Source organism: Fukomys damarensis, unplaced genomic scaffold (genome assembly GCF_012274545.1).
Source record: "Fukomys damarensis isolate Sample0158 unplaced genomic scaffold, DMR_v1.0_HiC HiC_scaffold_12, whole genome shotgun sequence".
Taxonomy (NCBI): Eukaryota; Metazoa; Chordata; class Mammalia; order Rodentia; family Bathyergidae; genus Fukomys; species Fukomys damarensis.
The window spans coordinates 27,509,817-27,520,186 of NW_022900924.1; the positions used below are offsets into that span (position 1 = coordinate 27,509,817).

Here is a 10,370-nt window from a genome sequence, read left to right on the forward strand (position 1 = left end):
TTTTTTTTGTACCAGGAATTGAACTCAGGGCTTTACACTTGCCAGGCAGGCATTGATACATTGAATTTCAATGTCTTGTATTTCTGTCACTTTAATTTCATGCTTTTTAATTTTCCAAAGTGATCATTCATGTATTGTGGCTCAATTAACTTGTCATTTGTTTCTTTTCTAAACTCATCAAGTATTTCATTGGTAAAACTACCTGTTTACTTAAATGTTCAAAAGCATTTTATGTAGTTGCTTATATGTCTCTTCTTTTATCTCTTCAAACATTTCAACCATTTTGGTTTTTAGTTCTTTGCTTGTAGCTTCTTCACTTCAATGTCAGTGAGATCATCTTGTGGGGAGTCAGACATTTTTGGAGGGATTTTGTTGTCTTGCTTTCTCTTGTTTCTGTTGTTTTGGGGCTGTGGACTGAAGATCATTTAGAGTAGAGAATTCACTCCTGTGAAAATCCCTTTAGTTCTATCTCCTTCAGATGCATTCTTAGGTTTGTTTATGTTTTGATGTTTATACCCCCCTCTGCAAACTTCTCAACATAATATTTGAAGGTCTTCTTAATGTTCAGCATTCTTCTAGGTTCTTGATCTCTAGCAACACTCAAAGGGGAGAAAACAAACTGTTGTAATGTTGATGACATGAAGACATGCCAAATACTGGTATACAGTAAGAAAATATTTATATGCAACAACTATACCACCCTTAATAATAGAAAAGAAATCAGCAATAATAAGAGTAAAATGCAAACTGAATATTAACATACTGTAAGAATCTGCAAATGCTACAAATTTATCATTCTTAACAATAGAGAAGAGATCTGCAATAAAAATGTAGACACAAAGACTGATACAGAGAACTTTTGCAAATAATCTAAAAACCTACAGAATGTTAGGAAAATGTAAAATGATTTCTGTCTCTAGCAGCAATATGCTTTGTTTAGTTCAAAATTAACAGACACTGAAAGCACTGACCATGAAATGGGACATCTGGCTCCATCCCTAACCTTGAACACCCCCTTTATGTGTATTAGAATAAATAGCTAGACAGATCTTATGGTAAACTCCCTAATACAAGAAATCATTATGTCTGGGTTAAAGTTAACTATCTTGTGACTATGGTGTAAATTGAGAAATGAAATGTAACCACCTTAATGAGATCATCACTGTAAAAACTACAAAAGAGGAAACCAATAGGAGGTTCTGTCACTGACACTGTCTTTTTTAATGTGATTGACCCTTTGCTGGCAAAACAAACTTTTTATTATTTCCATTCAGCTCATCTTTGCATACGTGTCACTTGGAAAGTCCTTTTGCAATAAGACAAATAAAATAATGGCATACAGTAAATATGAAAAGAAAAACTATACCACCATTAAAAAAACAGATAAGAATTTAGGAATAATCATAAAGTCAACTGAACAGCTAAAAATAATAAGAAGAGTAGAAAAATAAGAATAATGATAAGGATAATAATTATTCATGTGATTGGGAAAGAGAAAAATATAAGAAGTAAAATATGAAAAAGAGAGGCAGAGGCACATATACCCGAGACACAGGCCTGCCCAGAAAAGAGCTACACAAATGCACAAGCCTCATCCAGAGGGCCACCATGCCATCCTAAGTACACACAGTTCTGGAGGAGCAGCTGTGTGGACCAGAGTGGTGTGACTGCAGACTGATCCCAGGCCCCTCCCTGACTGCAGAGCTTCAGGTACATCTACTCAAGCCAAAGGCCAGCCCAGAAAAGAGCTTCATCCAGAGACCAGCCATACCACCATAAGTGCATGCAGTTTCCAGGAAGCAGCTGTGTGGAACAGTGTAGTACAACTGCAGGCAGATCCCAGTCAGGGTCTTCCTAGACCCCAGAGGCTTGTGCACACTCACCCACGCAAAAGGCCCACCCACAAAAGAGCTTCACAGGTACACAAGCTTCAGGCACAGGCCCACCGTACCATCAACTATAGCTAAGGGCTCACCTAGAAAAGAACTATAGAGATTCATAAGCAACCACCAGAGGCTCACCCTGATACCATTGATAAGTGTGTGGAGGCCCTAGCCAGAAGCCTACACAGTCAACATGAACTGGGGTAAACAACCCCCAGCCAAAGGCCCTCCCAGAACAGCTACATAGGGGCTACAGCGAGAGGCACACCTAGATACCACCCCAAATGTTCAAAGCTCCAACCAGAAGCCCAACAAAGCAACAGATCAGCTCAGGAACCCAGAAGTCCACCATTCTAAACCCAGGAATTGGTGTACTGGTGAGCAGCAGAATAAAGGCTCCTCAGTGACTTGCTGAGAACTGAGGGTCACTGAGTGAGCAAAAAGGCACCTCTAAAAAGGCGCAGCAGGCTGCATCTGTTGAAATGAGAAAATACATAAAAAAGTCTCAAAACCAGACTTCCAGATCACCTAAGGCAACCCTAAAGGGCACAAAGATGGAATTATCTTTTACTCAACCACCTAGACTCCCTGAAATGGCAATGAAAAGAGGATCTGGAAAAAAAAATGAAACCAGAAATAATTTCTCAGGTAATAGCAAAGATTGTGCCAATAGTACAAGATATGATTAATGAATACAGACACAGACAAAAAACAGAGGAGCTGAGGAACATGATGGAATCTCAAAATAGGAAACAAATGGAATCCATATAACAGGTGCAAACAGATCTTTCAGGAAATTAAAAACTCCACTGAATGTTTACAGAGCAAAACAAGCCAATCTGAAGACAGAATTTCAGATACAGAAGATAGGATTCAATTAGTGACCAGGAAAATAAAAACTTCTTAAAAATAGTAAGGGACTATGAGAAATCAATTTAGGAGCTGCTAAATGATGCAAAGGAGAATAACATAAGACTGATTGGAGTTAATGAAGAAGCAGGAGAGAGTGCAGATGATATAAAAAGAAAAACTGTTCACAGAAGCAATGGCAGAAAACTTCCCAAGTAGAGGACAACATTTTACATACAGATAAGTAAGGCATATAGAACCCCAACTAGCCGCGATAAAAAAAAATACAGAGAGAATATAATAGTTAAGATTCCAGAAACCCAACAGAAGAACAAAATTCTACAAGTAGTTACAGAAAAGAAACAAGTCACATATAAAGGAAAGCCCATCAGAATCACAGCAGACTTGTCAAAACAAACTCTAAAGTCAAGAAAAGAGTGGAGTGATGTATTTTAAGCCTTAAAAGAAAACAACCTCCAATCCATATTGATGTACCCTGTAAAACTATCTGTTAAAACTTTGAAGAAATAAGATAACTTTCATGACAAAGAGAACCTTAGGAACTTCATGAATGCTAAACCAGCAGTGTGAAAAATTTTAAACAATATCCTAGGAAAAGACAATGATTATCACAACCCAGGAAGCCAAGCAGAAATAACTTATCAGGCATGACAAGAAATTAAATGCAAAGAGGGAGAATCCAACAAAAAGTAATGACAAGGATAAGTCTATGCATAGCAGTTATAACCATCAATGTTAATGCTCTCAATTCACCAATCAAAAGAAATAGACTGGTGGAATGGGTCAAGAAGCAAGATCCAACAATATGCTGCATACAAGAAACGCACTTAATTGAAAAGGAAACTCATAGACTGAAATTAAAGGATGGAAAACAATACTCCACATGAAAGGTACAAAAAAAATTAGGAGTAGCTGTCCTCTTTGCAGATCAAGTGGATTTCACACCAAGACTGATTAAAAGAGACAAAGAAGTATACCACATCCTTGTAAAGGGAACGATCCAAGAGGAAGAGATGGCATCGTTAATATGTATGGAACAGACACTAGTGCACCCAAATATATAAAAGAAATATATACTAACAGACATGAAAAACTGCCATGGGTTTAGCTCAGTGGTTCCACTGTGGGCTTTGCAAGCACAAGGGCACGAGTTCAATCCCTGCTACAAAAAAAGAAAGAAAGAAATCACATAAACACTAATACAATAGTAGTGGGGGACCTCAAAACCCCACTATTACAAATATATGGATCAATCAGACAAAAAATAAATAACAAAATGCTAGAACTTAATCAAACTGTTGCACAAATGAACTTAACAGATGTTTACAGAGTGTTCCACCCCACAAAATGAACATACTCATTCTTTTCAGCTGCACATGGATCTTTCTCCCAAATAGACCACATTATCTCATAGAACATGTTTAAGGAACTGTAAATGAATTGAAGTTATCCACTGTATATTATCAGACCATAGTGTGGAGATCAATAGTAAAAGAAACACAAGAATTTCACAAAGACATGGAAATTGAACACTGCACTCCTGAATAAACAATGGGGTACAGAAGAAATTGAAGAATAAATCTGAAAGTTCCTACTATTAAATGGCAATGACAATACAACATATCAGAATCTATGGGACACAATGACAGCAGTCCTACAAAGGAAATTCATACCAATGAGTATGCATATTAGGAAAACAGAGCACGTTCAATTCACAACCTGATGCTGAACCTCAAACTTCTAGAAAAATAAGAGCAGGGCACACCCAAAGCTCATAAAAGGGAGAAAATTATAAAGATCAGGGTACAAATCAATGCAATGGAGATTAAGTGAACAATACAAAATATCAATGAAGCCAAGAGTTGTTTCTTCAAGAGAATAAACAAAATTTGCAAACCTTTAGCCAAGCTTATCAAAAAAAGGAAAGAAAAGGCCCAAATCCATGCAATTAGGAATGAAAAGTGTGAAATTAAAATGAACCAAGCAGAAATCTAGAGGATCATCAATGTTTACTTCAAGAACCTATATTCCAATAAGATGGATAACACAGAAGAAATGGACAGATTCCCAGAGATGTATGAATTACCAAAGTTGAATGAAGATGTCCTAAAAAATCTAAACAACCAAATATCAATCAATGAAATTGAAAACATAATTAAAAGCTTACAAACAAAAAGAGCATGAGTCCTGAAGTTGGTTTCACTGATGAATTCTACAAGACAGTTAGAGAGGAACCATTATCACTACAATTTAAACTCTTCAATGAAACTAAAAAGCAGATTATACTTCCAAAATCATTCCTGGAAGGAATCATCACCTTGACCTCCAAAGCAGAGAAAGACCCAGCCAAAAAAGAAGAGAACTGTAGGTCAATCTCACTAATGAACATAGATGCAAAAATCCTGAATAAGACACTGGCAAAGAGAATGCAGAAGATCATCAAGATCATACCTCCTGACCAAGTGGGATTCATTGTGGAGATTCAGAGATGGTTCAACATATGCAAATCAATAAATGCAACACACTACATTAATAGAGCCAAGGAAGAAAAACATATGATCCTCTCAAAAAATATGAGAAACTGAAAAAATGGAAATAAAGTGTTTGTAAATGGGAAGGAGAGGAGAGGGTGAAGGAAGGGGCAGGGACAAGGGAAAAAAATGAGAATCAAGACCTATTATGTAAAGGTACAGGATCCCAATGATGAGTGTAACTGTACTGTATATCTAGATTGTACCAATAAACTCAATAAAAAGAAAAAAAAACATATGATCCTCTCAATAGATGCAGAAAAAGCATTTGATAAAATCCAACATGCATTTATAATAAAAAGCCTCCAAAAAATTGGAATAATGGTCTCTACCTCAATCTGATAAAAGTCATGTATGAAAAACCAACAACCAATATCAATAAATTGTCAAAAACTATAAACCTTCACACTAAAATCAGGAACAAGACATGGATGTCCACTATCACCATTCCTGTTCAATATAGTTTTGGAAACATTAGCCATGATAATCAGATAAGAGAAAGAAATAAAAGGAATAAAGATAGGAAACAAAGAATTCGAATTGTCCTTATTTCCAGATGGCATGATACTCTATGTAGAAGTCTCCAAGAACTTTACCAAAGTCTTCTAGACTTAATAACCAAATTCATCAAAGTAGCTGAATAAAAGGTCAGCACACAAAATTCAATAGCTTTTCTGTACATGAAAAACAGACGCAGTGAGAGAAACATGGTGTAAACAATTCCTTTTATAATAACATCCAAAATATTGAAATATCTAGGAATCAACCTAACAAAAGAAATCAAAGACCTCTACTCTGAAAGCTATAGCACTCTGAAAAAAAAAGAGATTGAAGAAGATATCAGAAAATGGCAAGACATCCCTTGCTCCTGGGTAGGAAGAATCAACATAGTAAAAATGGCCATACTTACAAAACTGCTATGTAGTTTCAACGCAATTCCAGTTCAATTCCCAGCAGCATACTTGATACACCTTAAGAAAACAATCCAAAATTTCATTTGGAATGAGAAGAGACCTAGAATAGCAAAAGTAATTCTAAGTAATAAAGACAAAGTAGTGGGTATCACAATCCCCAATTTTAAACTATACAACTATACTACAAAGCTAATGTGATAAAAGTAGCATGGTACTAGCAAAGAAACAGATCTGAGGATCAGTGGAACATATTAGAAGATGCAGAAAGAAGTCCAGACACACTCAGCCACCTCATCTTCAACAAAGGAACAAAACATCCTCACTGGAGGAAAGATAGCCTCTTTTTAATAACTGGTGCTGGAAAAACTGGGTTTCAATTTGCCAAAAATTTAAACTAGACCTATAGCTCTCACCATGCACTAAACTAAAATCAAAATGGATTAAAGATCTAAATATTAAAACAGAAATACTAAATCAGCTGAAAGAGAAGTTAGGTAGAACTCTTGAAGACATTGGCATAGGAGAAGATTTTATGAACTAAACTTTGGTTGCCTGAGAAATAGCACAATCAACAAGTGGGATTCTTCTTATTAAAAGGCTTCCACACAACAAGAGAATCAAGCAATAGCTTGAAGAGACAACCCACAATGTGGGAAAAACTTTTTACTAGCTGTTCCTCAGACAAACATCTACTATCTAGAATATATAAAGAACTTAAAAAAATCAGACCTCACAAATGTAAAGACCCAATCCAAAAAATGGGCATCTGAAATGAACAGACATTTCTCAGACAAAGAGGCAGAAATAGCAAATAAACATATGAAAAAAAATGTTCATCATCACCGGTCATTTGAGAAATGCAAATGAGAACAACACAGATTCTACCTTACCTCAGAAAGAGTGGCTGCTATTATGAAACCCACCAATCACAAATCCTGGCAGGGCTGTGGGGAAAGAGAAACTCTGCTCCACTGCTGGTGGGAGTGCAGACCGATGCAACCACTGCGGAAATCAGTATGGAGATACTTCAAAGAGCTGGGACTGAGCACTTGTGCTTGCACCAGTGCCACAGCCATGAGTCCCAGGGCCCACACTGCTGCCCCTTGCACCTGGGAGCTCACAATCATGCATACCAATGATGTTTACAGCCAGCTGGAGCAAAGCAACAAGGACTCTACCAAATGCAGCAATGCCAGCTCTGCGTGAGTGGAGTGGTGTAGCTCTTCACCAAGGTGCAGCAGTTCCACCAAGCCAAACCCAATGTGCTGCTGCTGGATGTTGGAGACCAGTACCAAGGCACCATCTGGTTCACCTTGAACAAGGGCACCAACGTCACACACTTCATGAACCCCTTGCAATGCAATGCCATGGCACTAGGAATTCATGAATTTGATAATAGTGTAGAAGGACTGATCAATCCACTCCTCAAAGAGGCCAAATTTCCAATTCTGAGTGCAAACATTAAGGCAAAGGGACCACTATCTTCTCAAATACTAGGACTTTATTAGCCATATAAAATTCTTTCTGTTAGTGGCAAAGTTGTGGGAATTGTTGGATACATTTCAAAAGAAACCCCTTTGCTCTCAAATGCAGGAAAAAATTTAATAGTTGGAAATGAAATCACTGCACTGCATAGGGGAGGGTTGAGGAGGTGAAGGGAGGGCAGGAGTATGGGGAAAAATGAGAACCAAGATTTGTCATGCAAAGGTACAAGATACCAATGATGAATGTAACTGTATGAAGTACTGTATACTTGAAAAGTGCCAATAAACTTAATAGAAAGAAAGAAAGAAAGAGAAATCACTTCACTGCAACCTGAAGTGGACAAGGTAAAAACTCTAAATGTGAACAAAATTATTTCACTGGAACACTCTGGCTTGAGATGGCTAAAGTCATGGCTCAGAAAGTGAGGATATGGACCTTGTGGTGAGAAGACACACTAATACATTTCCTTACACAGGCATCTCACCTTCCAAAAATGTGCCTGCAGGAAAGCATCCATTCATTGTCACCTCTGACGATGGGTGGAGGGTGCCTGTGGTGCAGGCCCATGCTTTTGGTAAATACCTAGGCTATCTGAAGATTGAGTCTGATGAAAAGGAAATGTCATCATTTCATCTGGGAATCCCTTTCTTCCAAACAGCAGCATTCCTGAAGACCCAAGCATAATAACAGACATTAAGAAATGGAGTGTAAAATTAGCTAATTATTCTACTCAGGAACTGGGAGGGACAATTGTCTATCTGGATGGCTCCACCCAGACTCACTGCTTTAGAGAATGCAACATGGACAACCTGATTTGCGATGCTGTGATTAACAACAACCTTAGACACCCAGAGGAAAGGTTTTTGGAACAATGTGCTCAAGTTCATTTGAAATGGCTGTGGTATCTGATCACCCCTAGGCGAGCTGAGCAATGGCACCTATACCTTAGAGAACCTGGATGCTGTGTTGCTCTTTGGAGGCACATTTGATCGGGTCCAATTAAAAGGTTCCACCTGGAAAGCTTTTGCACACAGTGTACATCGCTATGGCCAGTCCACTGGAGAATTCTTGCAACTGAGCAGAATCCATATGGTATATGATCTTTCCCAACAACCAGGGGACAGAGTGGTTTGATTAGATGTTCTTTGCACCAAGTGTTGAATGCCCAGTTATGAGCCTCTCAAAATGGATGGAATATATAAGGCGACTCTTCCAAGCTACCTGGACAATGGTGGAGATGGATTCTAGGTGGTAAAAGATGAATTATTAAAACATAACTCTGGTGACCAAGATATCAATGCGGTTTCTCAATACATTTCAAAAATGAAAGTAATTTACCCAGCAGTTGAAGGTTGGATCAAGTTTTATGCAGGAAGTTTTTGCCCTGGAAGCTTTTCTTCAATATTTCTTTTATGCTTGGCAGTGATGCTTCTTTTTTTTTACCAATAACCAAAAATTCTCCTTCCCATTAATGTAAAACTGTATATTTTTTCAAAGTGAGATTCCAATCTGCCGTTTGGGACCTGGCATTATATCACAGGCCATCTTCACAGACTCCGAAGCACTGAAACTTAGGGCACTGTGAAAGGAAGAGACTGACATCACCACTCAGGGTCAGCAACTTAATGAATGGTTGGACAAGTACATATGGCCCTCTGAGGCGATAGCCAACCATGTTTAATTTATGTAAAAAAAATTCTCTAACATATTATTAACAAATTAAACTATGGAAATAATTTTTCTCTTACCTATCCTATTTCTAACACATGGAATAACTTGCCAGTTTACAGAAATCAAGCACATTGCTTCATTCAATGGACATATCGTTCTTTGGTGGGTAATTTAGGTGTTGTTTTCCTCATACATCACATGAGCAAACTGAAACTCAGAAAGAGTTGACTTGTTCAGTTCTATTCATAGTTAAAAGTCTGGATCAAGGCTTGGACTTTAGGTCTTTTAACATCAAGTCCAACACCTCCTCATCAACATTAAGTTGCTCTTCACAATGGTAATTAATAGTCTCTTTTCATGACTACCAATGTCCCCACACTCGTAGATGATAAATCTCTACTGTTAGTCTATTTTTTTTCTCTTTTTCGTTCCTCTTTTGGCTCCTGTTGTAACAGCAACTTTAATGGACTGAACACAGGACAGCATTCTTTCTTCCATTACCCTAAGTCTTGAGTCAGCAAACAAACTCTGAAGCAGACAATGGGAAAGACCAGAGTCTGTTGAAAGCAGTTATGGAGCAGGGGAGAAAAAGAAAGATGGGACACCTGGACCAATGTACATCACCGAAGAGAATGAGCTAAGGAAGTTAAATACATCTTTGCTAAGGAGCAGCAGCATGGTGCCTGACACACAGTAGTGGTTATTAATTTTATGAGATTCCATGACCTCTGCCTCTGCAATCCCGTAGTCTTCTTCTTCCTAACATGAAGACGTCATGAAAAGAGAATCGTCTAAAATAAATTGTAATTAATTCTCTACCTGTCCCACTCCAAGATGCCAACACTGCATTTATGCTACCAGTAGTCTCACCAAACACATTAGGGAAAATCCAGTCTGGAAGACAGACGTTGGTTTTAAGAAGTTGTATATATAAGATATTTGAAGTTACTCCGTTTCAAAACCCAAACATCATAGTAAGTCACTCATATCCAGAGAGGAGAACACCTGCAGGGGAG

The 10,370-nt window shown here is 37.9% G+C and overlaps 1 pseudogene; it reads left to right on the forward strand.

Moving 5' to 3' along the window:
* Positions 1–7,272: 7,272 nt before the first annotated feature.
* LOC104848482 lies at positions 7,273–9,132 on the forward strand (annotated as a pseudogene).
* Positions 9,133–10,370: the final 1,238 nt, after the last annotated feature.